The sequence below is a fragment of the Panthera uncia genome, chromosome B1 (assembly GCF_023721935.1).
Source record: "Panthera uncia isolate 11264 chromosome B1, Puncia_PCG_1.0, whole genome shotgun sequence".
In the NCBI taxonomy this organism is placed as follows: domain Eukaryota; kingdom Metazoa; phylum Chordata; class Mammalia; order Carnivora; family Felidae; genus Panthera; species Panthera uncia.
In genome coordinates, this window is record NC_064811.1 from 42,912,226 (window position 1) to 42,926,181 (window position 13,956).

At 39.2% G+C, this 13,956-nt stretch overlaps 1 pseudogene; it reads left to right on the forward strand.

Moving 5' to 3' along the window:
* The window catches only part of LOC125922345 (mitochondrial-processing peptidase subunit beta-like), a 155,435-nt pseudogene that overhangs the window by 96,764 nt on the left and 44,715 nt on the right, over window positions 1–13,956 (forward strand).

Consider the following 13,956-nt stretch of genomic DNA (forward strand, 5'->3'; position numbering starts at 1 on the left):
TTCAAATCCAGATCGTGCCACTAACTGGTTGTATGACCTTGGGCAAGTAAAAGAACCTCTCTGTGCCTCTGTTCTTTCTTTGTAAAATGAGGACAATAATTACCTATCTTACAGAGTTTTATGTGAGAAGATTGAAGCTTGAAGATTAGCTTGAAGATTAAATGCACAAATATGTTAAAAAAAAAAAAACGACCTTGGAATAGGGTCTCTACTGAGTGTTTGCTATTGTTGTGGTGGTTGTGGTGGTTAGCAATCCATTTTCAGTCCACTTGATTTTTGGGGGTTGGGGTGAAACGTAACAGCTGGATTTACTTCCAGTTCCTTAAAACATATACCTTAATTTTAGTAAGTAATGAAGGTGTCATTTTTTTCCTGCTCTTTCCAGTTTGAAGGTACAGGTGAATTAATTGCATTGTAGGGAATTCTTGGTACTATAAACAATTTCATTGATTTTTTTTCCATGCATACACCATGTACAGCCACGATGCAAGTATGACATTGAGTTGAACTGATTTCATACTATATGGTGCTTTTATTTCTATTTTAAGATTTCAGCTTTCCTCGATTTCTCAATGATAGCTTTTTTATAATTTTGAATCCAGGATGCATTCATTTGTTTGACTCCATTTCTTGCTTTAACATGGGAACACAAGACATTAGTTGTAGCCCACTACTGTCTACTTAATGAAATTGTTTTTGAAACCCTGCCTGTTAACCTTTAACCCTGCCGCCTGTGCATAGTTTCCGTATTCAAATAAATGATTAACTCACTTACCAGTGGTGTTTATGAGTTCTTGGCTTACCCTGAACCTGCCTGGTCTAGTTCAGAGACTGAGGAGATTCCAGAATAATCTCCCCAGGCTTCTCCTGAGGCACATCTCTAGCTGCCCCATTTGTCTTCCTTTTCCTTGTCATCCCCCATGCTATTCTCCCACCCCTCTTCTCTCCACCAGGAGGTACAATGCATCTGGTCCTCATTGTGGTGATCATTCAACTTTGCAGTCATTTTTATAGATGTTTAATCAGGTGTACAGGTGAAAAGATGAAAAGTGAAGGGTGCATCTTTCTAAATATTTATTCAAGAAACAAATCCAGCAGTATTCAATCCAACCTCTTGTCTTCTCCAGCGGCACTGTGTCAATATCCTCTTGTACAACAGTGGCCTGAGATACTTGGTCCCAGAAGGTGAATCCTGGAACTACTGCTTAATACCCATGAAATTAATTCCTTTTTTCACACTGAATAGTGTCCTCACTCTCAGCTCTGGATAAACAGGCTTGGAAGTGGTTTATAGGCCATGTTGTTTTCCTTCTGAAAAATGATCCTTAAAGTAACTACAGAAAACAGAGGGGAAACTCCAGAGAAAAAAAAAACAGAAAAAAAAAAAAAAAGGAGGCCATGATTGTGTTAAAAGCCTTTCAGTAGGCTATCGTGCTGTTTGCAGAAATTGTAAAATAATTTTCCACCGATTATTAATCTTAAAGTAATTTAGAGCAGTAGGACTTGGAAGGAAAGATGCCCAGGAGGATAGTACCTTCAGTCATTTTTCTAAAGGTAGTTAAGATAAAACAAAGTACCCTATAGTCTGACACAGGTCACTTTAGGATATAAAATACTAAGTATTTCACTCTCGAAAGGGACAAAGAGATATCAAACAATGGCATGAATGAGACAGGTTGTGGTAATGGCTCATTTTCCTGGAAAATCGACGAGACTGGCCAAAAGATAACGGTTCTTCCCTATTGCTTTGGAAATCCTCCAATACATAAGTTTCACCTTTATCGTATCTCTGAGGTCCAAGGTCAGGGATTGTGAGTCAGCCTTCCCAAGTGTACTCAATGCCCTTGGTCCTAGACTAACAATGACAAAGGGAAGGAGCCACATAATTTAAGAATCCAGCTTGAAGAACCTGAATAGAGAATATGAGAACCACTGAAATTCATCTGAGAACATTTAGAAGACTGGTTTTCTCAATGAGGCCAACCAAACCATGACCACAAGTGTTTTGGTGGACAGAGCCCTACCTTTTATCAACAAAATGGCTATACCATTTACAAAAGATTAGAGGAATCCACAGAAGTCCCCAAAACAAGAACTATTGAGAAGATGTAAAGTTCAATCAATCAGCACAGGGATAAATAAAAGAGGAATTTGAAATCACAAGTCTCAAAGAGATGAATGAGATAGACAAGACCTTCATGATCCGAAAGAGAAACAGAGGCAGCAGTGATCACTGTCCGTGGTGCTCAGAAAAACGAAGTTGCATCAGACAAAACTGAACTATCAGAGGATTTGAATGCAGTTTCCAAGGTCCACATAAAAGGGGGAAGGAATCCATCTGTTTTGTTAAATGTTTTCCTGGAACTTCATCAAAGTGAAAGAGGATCCTGTTTAATTAGTCAGAGCCTATCAGATATACACCTGAAAAGAAGCTAAAACCAACACTCATTAAAATGAAGGTAAGGTTCTTGGACCCCAGTGAAAAGCACTGGAACCTTTGCCAGAAGGTGGTACATCGGTGCTCTTTTGTGGGGGGAAAAAAGGTCCCTGGATGACAACCTGACATCAAAATCATAAAAGTACCAGTCAATTAAAATAAAGAAAGAAAGCCAGCTGTGTCAAATGTTTTTATATTATCTTATAATCTTCTCAACAATATGTGAGGTTATTGAGGAAATGGAGGCTCAGAGAAGCGAAGCAGTTTTACCAGTGTTACCTAGTTAGTAAGTTTCTCCCCAGAATTTAGATCTAAATTGAACGTTTCTAGAGTCCCTGTTTTTTTCCTAACATGCTGCCTCCATATGGAGCAATAGCCTGTGTGCATGAAAGAGGAAGAAGACCAGCATAGTGCTTTGAAGAGAACATGAGGCCTTTTCTGTTACTGAATAGGAAGATGATCCCCGGGGGAACGAATGTTCCGGGGGTAAGCCATTCCGAATGTAGGTACTAATGAGATCACTTTAATATGTCAGCTTTTGCTGGCTCCAGAGCCCCATCAGTGAACATCAGGGCATATCAACCTCAGCTGAACATCTAGTTCTTCTCCATTAAGATTCTCTCCCCCTTTAGAATCTCCAGGGATCCCCAGGGTGTCATGGGCACCGCAGACTAATGCTATCCTTTAGTAATACCACTGCTATTCCTCAGGTCCCAGCAGCCTATTCTCATGCCTCAGGGCTCCATCAGCAGCACTGCTGTCTCTCAGCTGTCTTGCCTACACTGCAGGTTTCTGAGCTACTTCTCCACTCCTCCCTCCTCTACCTTCTCTGACCTCCAAACACCTTTCAGACATCCCAACAGGATGTCCTAGAGACATCTCAAACACAACACATCGGAAAGAGAAACTGTCTTCTCCAAAGATCTTCTTTGCCTCTCGTGGGCTGAGTTTTGATGGATCAATAACAGCAGCACTCAGAGTGACTCAAGCCAGAAACCTAGAATTGCCCAGTGGTTTTTCCAACCAGATGCCAAGTATTATCAGTTCTACCTTCCCCACAACTGTCCTGTCATTCCTCTCTATTCCCTGAGGGGTGAATGGGTAAACCAAGTGCTCATGGGCGAGGTGACACCTACATTTCTACTCACCTTGTTCTGGGCCTCCTCATTTTCCTCCTCTTTACTGTCTTCTAGGTTTCTAGATTTCTTACTTCATGCAAAGTCCTTACTTTGGCATTTAAAGACTTTCATGATTTTCCCTCTGCTCATTTTTCCACCCAAAATTAAATCGTTGGCCCATTTCTACTTCCTTAAATCTACTGACTCCAGAACAGCATGGAGAGATGATGCACGCTAGAGTTCAGATGTAGACAGTGAATAATAGGGTCACATTTTCCAAGAACCAGAAAGTTAGATTGTGCATACCTGATATGTCCAAGAAGAAACAAAGGATGGCTTGCTATTTGAAATGAGCAACAATATAGGGGATAGAAAATACTGAACTTCAGCAACTTTCTTAATCGTATCTGTTCTCCTGTGTTCCATGTTCCAACTAATGAAAGAGTAATCAAAGCAAACAGCTTTGGAATGAAAATAACTTTATGAAGAATGTATGGACTGAATGTAATCTGTGTAAGAGGCATGAGTGAAAGAATACCAGTGGAGGTCAGAAACATGATTGATGGTTTGATAAAGACTCAATGAAGACTCAGAGAAAGATGAAAATAATTAACACTGAGAGATAAAAACAGCCTACTGCAGCATCTGGGAGAAATTTCTACTAACCATAAGGTGAATGGAAGTGTATTGGGAAAACAAAATGGTAGTCTGCCTGTGCATTCCCACATGAAACAGAGAAATCCTAGCAACCTGAGAGAAGGTAGCAAGACACTCACATTTCTTTCTCTTACACACAGACACAGAGTCATATTTAAGACTTACCTGGGGCACCTGGGTGGCTCAGTTGGTTAAGCGTCTGACTTCGGCTCAGGTCATGTTCTCATGGTCCGTGAGTTCGAGCCCCACGTCGGGCTCTGTGATGACAGCTCAGAGCCTGGAGCCTGTTTCAGATTCTGTGTCTCCCTCTCTCTGTGACCCTCCCCCGTTCATGCTGTCTCTCCCTGTCTCAAAAATAAATAAATGTTAAAAAAAAATTAAAAAAGACTTACTTAAAACTTACTTTAAGTCATATTCTAGACGGACTTGTAGACTACTAACCTCTAAGACAACTCAATGTGTGTGTGTGTGTGTGTGTGTGTTAAATGCATCTTTGTGCAGGTGGTTCTTTATAAATAGAGCAGTAAGTAGAGGAATAAAGATGTTAGTGGAAAGCAAAAGAGTCCATGCTAAGAATTATGGTCTTTTTAATAAAAAGAAGAGGGGTAAGAAGGAAAACATTTTATAGCACTTAACATGCTAGACATTCATTCAAGTGCTTTTTATATAGTAATTAGTGTTTAGAACAACCCTTCATTAGTCAGAATAGCATAAGCTGTGTTGTGGCAAAAAGAAAATAAATAACTCCAAAATCTCCATCTTTGGCACAGCACAAGTTTATTTCTTGCTCATTCAAAGTTTGATTTGGGTAAGCAGAGACTCTCCTTCATCTGGGAACTCAAGGATTCAGGATCCCTCCATCTAGAGATACCACTCAAGGGCACTGTGGTAGAGAAGGAGAAGGACGCAGAAGGCAAACTAGCTCTCACCTGCTGCAGTCTTGAAATAACACGTGACCTTTGCACTCCCAGGCCATTAGCCATAACTAGTCACATGACCCCAATAATAGCAAGGGAGGCTGGGAAATGTTGAAGAGCCCATGGATATCCCACTGAGCACTCTTTTACTTATAAGCCTTATTTGAAAGGTAATAGCACAATCCCCATGATTTTTACAGTTGATGGGACACTGACAAACAAGTAAAAGCAATTTATCCAAATTCACGGTTAGTAAGTGGTAGACCTAATACTTTCACCAGACAACATGATTCCAGAATCTGTGCTTCTAAAAATTATATTCTAATGCCTTTCAGAAGTAATAGAAATTTCATAAATGGTTTATATAAGTGAAACAAACTGTGGATGGAGATAGGAAATCTCCTCTTAGAATCCCAGAGCCAGGTTATATGAGCACCATCTGGACACTGGGACTTAGGCCTAAAATGTACAATCACTTTTTTGTAGCCCTGAGAAAGGACTCAACCAGAAGGCTGGTGTTCAGCAAGGACAATCAAAGGAAATCCCTGCATCCTGCTAATGGGCAAACACATAGTCTGGAGACATTTGTCTTACTGAGGATGAGCAGCATGAAAAAAATCAACTCAAGACATAGGAGAAAAGTCTTGAAAATCCAAGATCAAGGGAACAGGAGATTAACAGTACAGGAGTCTATTATCTAGAGCAGGGGTGAGCAAACTTTTTTGTGAAGGTCCAGATGGAAATTTTTCTTTAGGTTTTGCAGACCATACTGTTTCTGTGACAATTACTCAACTCTGCAAAAAGGCACAAAAGCAGCCACAGACAATACATATGTGAAAGGGGTGTGGCTGTGTCCCAATAAAATTCTGCTTACAAAAACGGACCGAGGACAAGATTTGGCCCATGGACTGTAGTTTGCCAACCCCTGCTTTAAAAGAAAAGGAAATTAAGAAATATAAATGATCAATAAACATTTGAAAAATATTCAATTTACTAGGAATCCAAGAATTACGAATCTAAACAGTGATGTAATTGTTTATCAACAAACTACTGACAAACATTTCTTAAGAGGTTATTATTAGAAGAGGTTCAATGGGATGATTTTATATACTTCAGATAAGAGTGTGAATAGGTGAAATTTAGCTTGAAATTAATCTGTAGGAAATTATGCATATATGTGTATAATCTATACATACATATTATGCTCAGTAAAATAAGTTAGAGAAAGACAATATTTTATGACATCATTTACATGTGGAATTAAAAAGCCAAACTCATAAACAGAAAGTAGAGGGGCGCCAGTCGCTTAAGGGTCCAATTCTTGATTTCAGTTCAGGTCATAAACTCACAATTTCATGAGATTGAGCCCGATGTCCGGCTCCATGCTGACAGCTTGGGGCCTGCTTGGGATTCTCTCTCTCTCCCTCTCTCTCTGCCCCTCCCCTGCTCATGTGTGCACCCTCTTTCTCTCTTCTCTCAAAATGAATAGATAAACTTAAAAAAAAAAAAAGAAATAGAAAGTAGAATTGTAGTTGCCAGGAGCTGAGGATTGGGGTAAATGGAAAGATGTTGGTCATAGGGTACAAACTTCCAGTTACAAGATGAATAAGTTCTGGGGGTCTAACGACTAGTATATTAACAACAGACTTTGTATACTTAATAAGAAGGTAGTACTTAAATATTTTCACCAAAACTTTTGTACAAAAAACGATAATTATGTGAGGTGATAGATGTGCTAACTTACATTGTTTTGGTAATCATTTTGCAATATATATGTGTATCAAGTTATCACATTATATACCCTAAACTTACACAAGATTATACGTGTGTGTATTGTTATATATATCTCAAGCTGGAAAAATATATACACACACTTATATGTGCTAATTTTGTAAATATATATATTTAAGACTGTGTAAGATAAAGTCGAACACAAACCATAAAATGTTAATAGTAAGTTAGGATGTAGTGTATCTTTGTTTTTCTGTATCTTTCAGTTTTTCTACATAAACATTTCATAATCAGAAAAAAATAATTTATAAAATACAAAAGAAATATTGTGTTCTTGTTGAGTCAGACTTGATTTGGGCTTTTGAATCAGACTCGAATGAATTCTCAGCTAGATACTAGCTGGTGATCTTAGCCAAATTATTTTATACCCCTGATCTTTAATTTTCTCATTAAAAAAGTAGACATAATCACATTTACTTCTCATGATTTTTTCAAGGATTAAATGAGTTTATATATATGAATATATATGTATATATAGTACATGGCATATTAGAATCTCAATACATATTGGTTACACTTTTAGAAAGACATACAATGGTCATTGTAAAAGCTTTGAAAGTTGAGGAGAGAGACAGTTAAAGCGAACTTATGCATGTGTTGGGAGGGAGAAGAAAAGGGGAGAGAGACGGAGAGCTAGAGAGAAGGAGACAGAGGGGAGAGAGGTTGGGAAGAGAAAGAGAAAGAGAAAATGAAAGAAGGAGGGAGATTGACATTGTTGCAGAGATATTTCTGTGAATGGTGGATTATGGATGCTTTTCTTAGCCAGGATTCAGGTCACTGTAAAACAGTTTTAGTCAGAAGTTGAGAGACAGAACTGGGATATAGGGAAAAAAAACACTGGTTTCTTTCTGAACACAGAAGCTTAAAGAAAAACCTTCTTTAAAGAAATGTTTATTTATTTATTTTGAGAGGGAAGAGAGAGCGTGCGCACCCACAAGTAGCAGAGGGCAGAGAGAGAGGGAGAGAAAGAATGCCAAGCAGGCTTGGCAGGGCTCGAACTGGCAAACTGTGAGATCATGACCTGAGCCGAAATATAGAGTCAGACGCTTAAACAGTCAGCCACCCAGGCACCCTAAAAAAACCTTTCTTTTATATCATTATTTTTTTAATGTTTATTTATTTTTGAGACAGAGAGAGACAGAGCACGAGCAGGGGAGGGGCAGAGAGAGAGGGAGACACAGATTCTGAAACAGGCTCCAGGCTCTGAGCTGTCGGCACAGAGCCCAACACACGAGCCCACAAATGGTGAGATCAGACCTGATCTGCGGTTCCCTTAGAGCCCCACGTGGCAGAAAACTCCTGGACATAGCACAGAATTGCAGTAGAAACATTTTGGGAAGCAAAGGAGGAGGAGGAGGGAAGAGAAGAAACAAATACCAAGGAGACGAAGTGAAAAAAGGACTTGGCTCTCACAGTGGGTCTTCAGAGAAGAGGGATCCTCCACACTGCTGCTGGGCAGGTCACCAGGGAATCTCCAATAGGCAACAGAACCCCCTCACAAGCCACCAGAGAGGTGAGACACCAAGCACTTGGGCAAAGAGTTCCTCAAACATCCCTTGCTCTTCTCACCTCCGAGTACCACTGCATAACATGTATCTCCACACCAGAAGCATTTTCCAAATGCTCCTTCTCTCGTCTCTTCCTCACCTTCCCACCCCTGCTTTATATCCCACTAAACACACAGGGGCACGTGCACGCATGGGCACACGTGTCAGCCCCTTTGGTCGACTCCTTATTCACACCTTTATCTCTGAGCATGGACGTTCCTATCTCTGGCCTCTCCAGAGGGTAGGCTGTGGCTCCTAGAATCTTACATAAAAGCTGTGTGGCACTGCCCGTGTGCTGGTCTGTCTCATGTAGTGAACCGTGGTGAGCAATTTGAGGACAGAGGTGCTGTCTCGTGGCCATCGTTCCTAGGCATCGGCACACAAATGTGGCTGGGCTCTTCTTATCGTCACTCTTCGGCACCACCCCCAGCAGAGCTCCTTGAGTGTAGGACCCAACTTCAGGCACACAAGACAAAGTGATCTCAAGAATGCTGGAGTGAGAAGCGAAGAGGCACTACAGGTGACAGAGACCTGTTCACAATGGGGGATGATGGACCTGGGCTGCAGCAACAGACAGGACCAGGGCTGCAAAACAATGGCATAATCTCAACTTCTCTCACCTTCTGAAGGTCTTCCCCTTTATTTGATATTTCTTGCGATATTGCATAGTGTTTGCCAAAGACTGGGCAGAGGTGAGTGGAGGGAATCAGTCTACCAGCTTCCAGGTGGACTTGTCATTCTTACTCTCCATAAAAACTTAAACCTAAATATGTAGTCTCTCTCTTCTTGGCAATCAGTTAGCAATCTATTCTTGGTAAAACCTCAGACATGATGCCCTTGTTAGTAAGGAAATCAGAATGACATGCCTTACTTTACTTATTGAGCACTTACTCTAAGCCATGCCCCATGCTAGGTGCTTTATATACGTTTCACTTAGTCCTCACAAGAAACCTTTGAGGTGAACACTATTGTCCAGTTTTTCCCATGAAGAAGTTATTGAAGGTTGAGTCATTTGCCCAAGACCATATCTTTAAAAAGTGTTAGAGTGAGGATTTGATACATGTCTTTCTGTCCTGTCCAAACTGTATTCCCAAGCATTATGGATATAAAGTTCTCATTACCAATCATTCAGCAAAAGTTTAGGGAGGGAAGACCTCAATATCAAATTCTATGTTCAACTATAATGGTAAGTGACTTATCTAAAAGACCAGGGATTGGGTTAGACTACTGATAAGTATGCAGCCTTTAAGAGACTTAGGCTGTAGTGGTACCAATCAGACCTCAAAAGCGTGTTGGAAGTTGACCCCAATTAACACCACTGGGCATACTCGGTTTAGCTGTAATATCATGTAACTTCTACAACATCCTTAAAACTCCAGGTTCTGTTTTCCAGGGTCATTGATGACAGTTTTGTTTTCAGAACAAACAGCTAGAGTGGGATAAGGATTCCCAGTGGATATTTAGTCTCTAGCAATGTCTATGACCCACACTTTAAGCCCTAGAAATAAACACAGTCCACTTGCCAAAAGGTCTGTCCATCATGTTGGTTCAGACAAAGATAAACCCAATTAGGTATAATGAATAAAGTGAAGAAAATTGCTGAGTAGAGGAAAACTCCACACCATTAAAAAGACAGCAAGACAAATCTACTTTTCTAAGGGTTTAAGAATGCCAGGGTAACTGGATTAACTCTGACATCCGTGCTCAGATTTGAACCTTTGGTGGAAGAAAAGCTTATAGCTTAATTTTGCAAGACCCAGCATGGAAACTTTGTTGGCCAGTAGGGAGATAGGGTATGAGAAAATTGGATTAGAACTCCTGATAGAAGGGCTTGAACAATCAAGAGGAAAGTGCAATTATAAGCAGTTGTACTAGACAAGTCTTTCCTCTGTGTGATGTTTCAATTCCAGAAAAGATCACAAGTGGATAACCAAACCATTACTGATTTGTTCCATCTAGCAAGTGGCTAAACTTGAACTGCAACAGCTTTTGTACTGGTAACTGTAAAGAATAAATCTCTTTCGGGGTGCCTGGGTGGCTCAGTTGGTTGAGCATCCGACTTCGGCTCAGGTCATGATCTCACGGTCTGTGGGTTCGAGCCCCGCATCAGGCTCTGTGCTGACAGCTCAGAGCCTGGAGCCTGCTTTGGATTCTGTGTCTCCCTCTCCCTCTGCCCCTCCCCCACTCATGCTCTGTCTCTCTCTCTCTCTCTGTCAAAAATAAATAAACATTAAGCAAATTTTTTAAAAAAAGAATAAATCTTTTTCAAAGGCAATAGTTTGAAGTTATTATTTCCCTCCCTTTTTTAGAGAAAAATTATCAGCCAGCTCCTAAAAGACTGCTCCCTCTTTACTTGCCATTGATGTTCCTACCTCTATCTTACCACCCATTTCAATCAGCAACCACTTTCCCTTTTCCCACCCCAAAGCTCTACATGAGCTGCTCTCAGTGGTGATGCCCCTCCCAATGTTCTCATAATCCCTATCATTTAACTCACTGCAATATATTATGATTATTTATATGTCTTCCCATATGAGAACGTAAGCTTTTTGTCTTATTCATTTTTGTATGTCAGTATCTAGCACAGTGTCGCGCCCAAGGAAAATTCTCAGGAAGGGCTTACTGAATGAATTCACAAATGGGTGGCTGGATGTATTGATAAATGAGTAAATTCTTGACTTACAGGATCCCCTGAAGGCCTGCTCTAAGAAGATATTCTTGGATGATCTTTCAGAACATTCCAGCTCCTTCTGTGTCCTTCTGATGAGTTACTTAACATCATTGAGATTTAGTTTTCCTATTTATAAATGAAAGCAGTGCTACCCACTTCATTAGGTTTTTGAAGCTCCAAATAAGTAACTGATGCTGGGTGCTTATCCACGAACCAGACACTGTTCCCTATCATTCTCTCTATATTTAGTCTGTCTTCTATGGCACAAGTTGTCCAGGGTTGCACTGGGACAGTAGCAACCTTGCTATAATAAGGTACAATGATAACTTGGCCCCAAAAGCTAAGGTATTTGTGTCTGATGTGTTCAGAAGATTTTTTATTGAGGCAGGAGGAGAACTTGATCAATTCCTCAATTTAGCTTAATTGTAATAGAAACTTTGTGAATTAGAGTATTTAAGAATACTGCCCAAACTTCCACTTCCCACAATATTAGGGAATAAATACCATGAAGAATCCCCCTGGTTTACAGTGCCTAAAAATGCTGTATAAAAAATGTAAAATGCTTAAATGAGCTGTTAGGAAAAATAATGGAAATCATCAAATCTAAAAATACAAGAAAGCACAAGTTTTCAGAGGTGACCACTGGAAGCAATGGGACCCTGAAGACATTTACTTTTTCCTGGTAGCCTATAGTCTTTATTTTAATATAAACCAAGCAGGAGTAAAGATGCAATCCCTAGGCTCTCAACAGGGTGGAGAGAGGAAAAAAAAATCCCTAAATAGGCCAGGACCCAGAAGGTGACATTTTTAATGCAAGGGTAAACCAAAAGAAGAAAGTCTTTCCCACAAAGGAAAATAGTAAAGAAATATTTTCGTCTCAATCTTGATTCTGAGTAGAGTCTAAAATTCCTATTCACAAATGGTTCTCATGAGGGTTTAGAATGAGAATCTAAAATTCACACTACATATGTGGTCCCCAAATACCTAACTTAAAATTTAATTTAAAGTAATTCAAGATTACTAATGCTTTCCCAGGTATACACACATACCTTAAACTGAAGCCTCAAGTATTTTCCTCAGGTAATTATAAATGCGTTGAAATATAAAAATATAAAACACAAGAGGAAACAAGTCATTTAAATGAGAATAAGTAGAAATAACAAACAACAGGATATAGCTACAAAAAATGACTGATGTTGGAATTATCAATTAAGAAATATAAAATAAATAAGTTTGATACTTATTTTTTAAAAAGAATACTTGAAGTATAACAAGGTATGAAAACTATGAAATATGATCAGATAGCTTTGATAAAAGAACCAAATAGAACTTCCACATGAAAAAAAGCGCACATAATGAATGAAATGAAAAACTCAGTAGACAAATATAACATTAGATACAATGGAAGAGAGAATTAATGAACTGGAAGAAAGAATTAGAGAGTTACTCAATGAGCAGAAGAGGGAAAGCAAAATTGAAAAAAAATTAACTGGAAGTTAAACCATGGAGAGGGGAGGGTAACAGTGGACATCTGAACACTGCTGTTGCCCATGGCTCTGGTGTTTCACTGAGAAACTCCTGGTCAGAGGTGCCATTGGGCAGTCATTATAATTTGAAAAGAACAGATTGTGAAATACACAGGCCACTACACAAGTTGTTTTAGGTGTTTACAAAACATGAATAACATGTTTGGAAATGGATTCACTTGCCTCTGAAGGCTCTAGGTTCTTGACATATACAGCTGGGTTCTGACTGATTGATCTTGGAAACTTAAATTAAAATAAGATGAATAATGGAATATTTTATTCTCTACAACATACGGATTTAAAGGGCATCCAAAAGAGACTTAAATTAGATCTGGAACTTCAAATGAAAACATGGGTGTTTATTTCAATACCTATACCTCCAGAAAGTAGACCACATCTTTGCCAAAAAATTCTTTAAAGATTTGCCAAGAGCCTTAGACATTCTTGTTGATATAATTAAAAAAAAAAAGTACATTCAGAGAAACAGAGATTGAACGTAAGTATGGAAGGACGTGAAAGCAAATTTATAAGAACTTGTTTTTTTATTATCTACATGTCACGACTTATCAAAATACTGCACTTGGATGGGCAATTTGGGGACCAATGGAAAATATCAAACCTAAAAATCATAAAGACTTAGTGAACTATGTAACCACATATTATAAAGGGCCAAGAATAGTCCTTGCTGTAACTGGAGGATTTTCCTATGATGAACAGCTTGAGTTAGCAAGGTTTCATTTTGGTGACTTTTTGTCTACACACAAAGGAGAAATACAAAGTCTGCCTACTTGCAAATTCATAGGAAGTAAGAATTGAATGAGGAATAATAAGATTGGCTTTGGCACATCTTGCAAGAGCTGTTTCTGAAGCTGTTGGTTGGGCACATCCAGATACAATCTCTTTCATAGTTGTAAATACGCTGATTGGCAACTAAGAATTGCCATTGCAGAGAAGGAATAAATTTATCTGGCCAGCCAGCCAAGTTCATCTGTCATGGCAAATTCTGCCATAGCTTCCAGTCTTTCCATACTTCCTACACAGATATAGGATTGTGGGGCATCTATGTGAGTTGTGAATCAGCCATTGTTACAGACATGTTATGTATTGTTCAAAAAGAATTAGATGTGACTGTGTACACATATCGCTGAAAGTAAAATTGTACAAGCCAAAATTATTCTAAAAACAAACATGTTGTTGCAAATCTAATGTTCAAGTCCAATTTGTAAAGATATTGGTAGGTAAATGTTATGCTATAATGGAAGAATTCCCATCCCTGAGCTTGAAGTTGGACC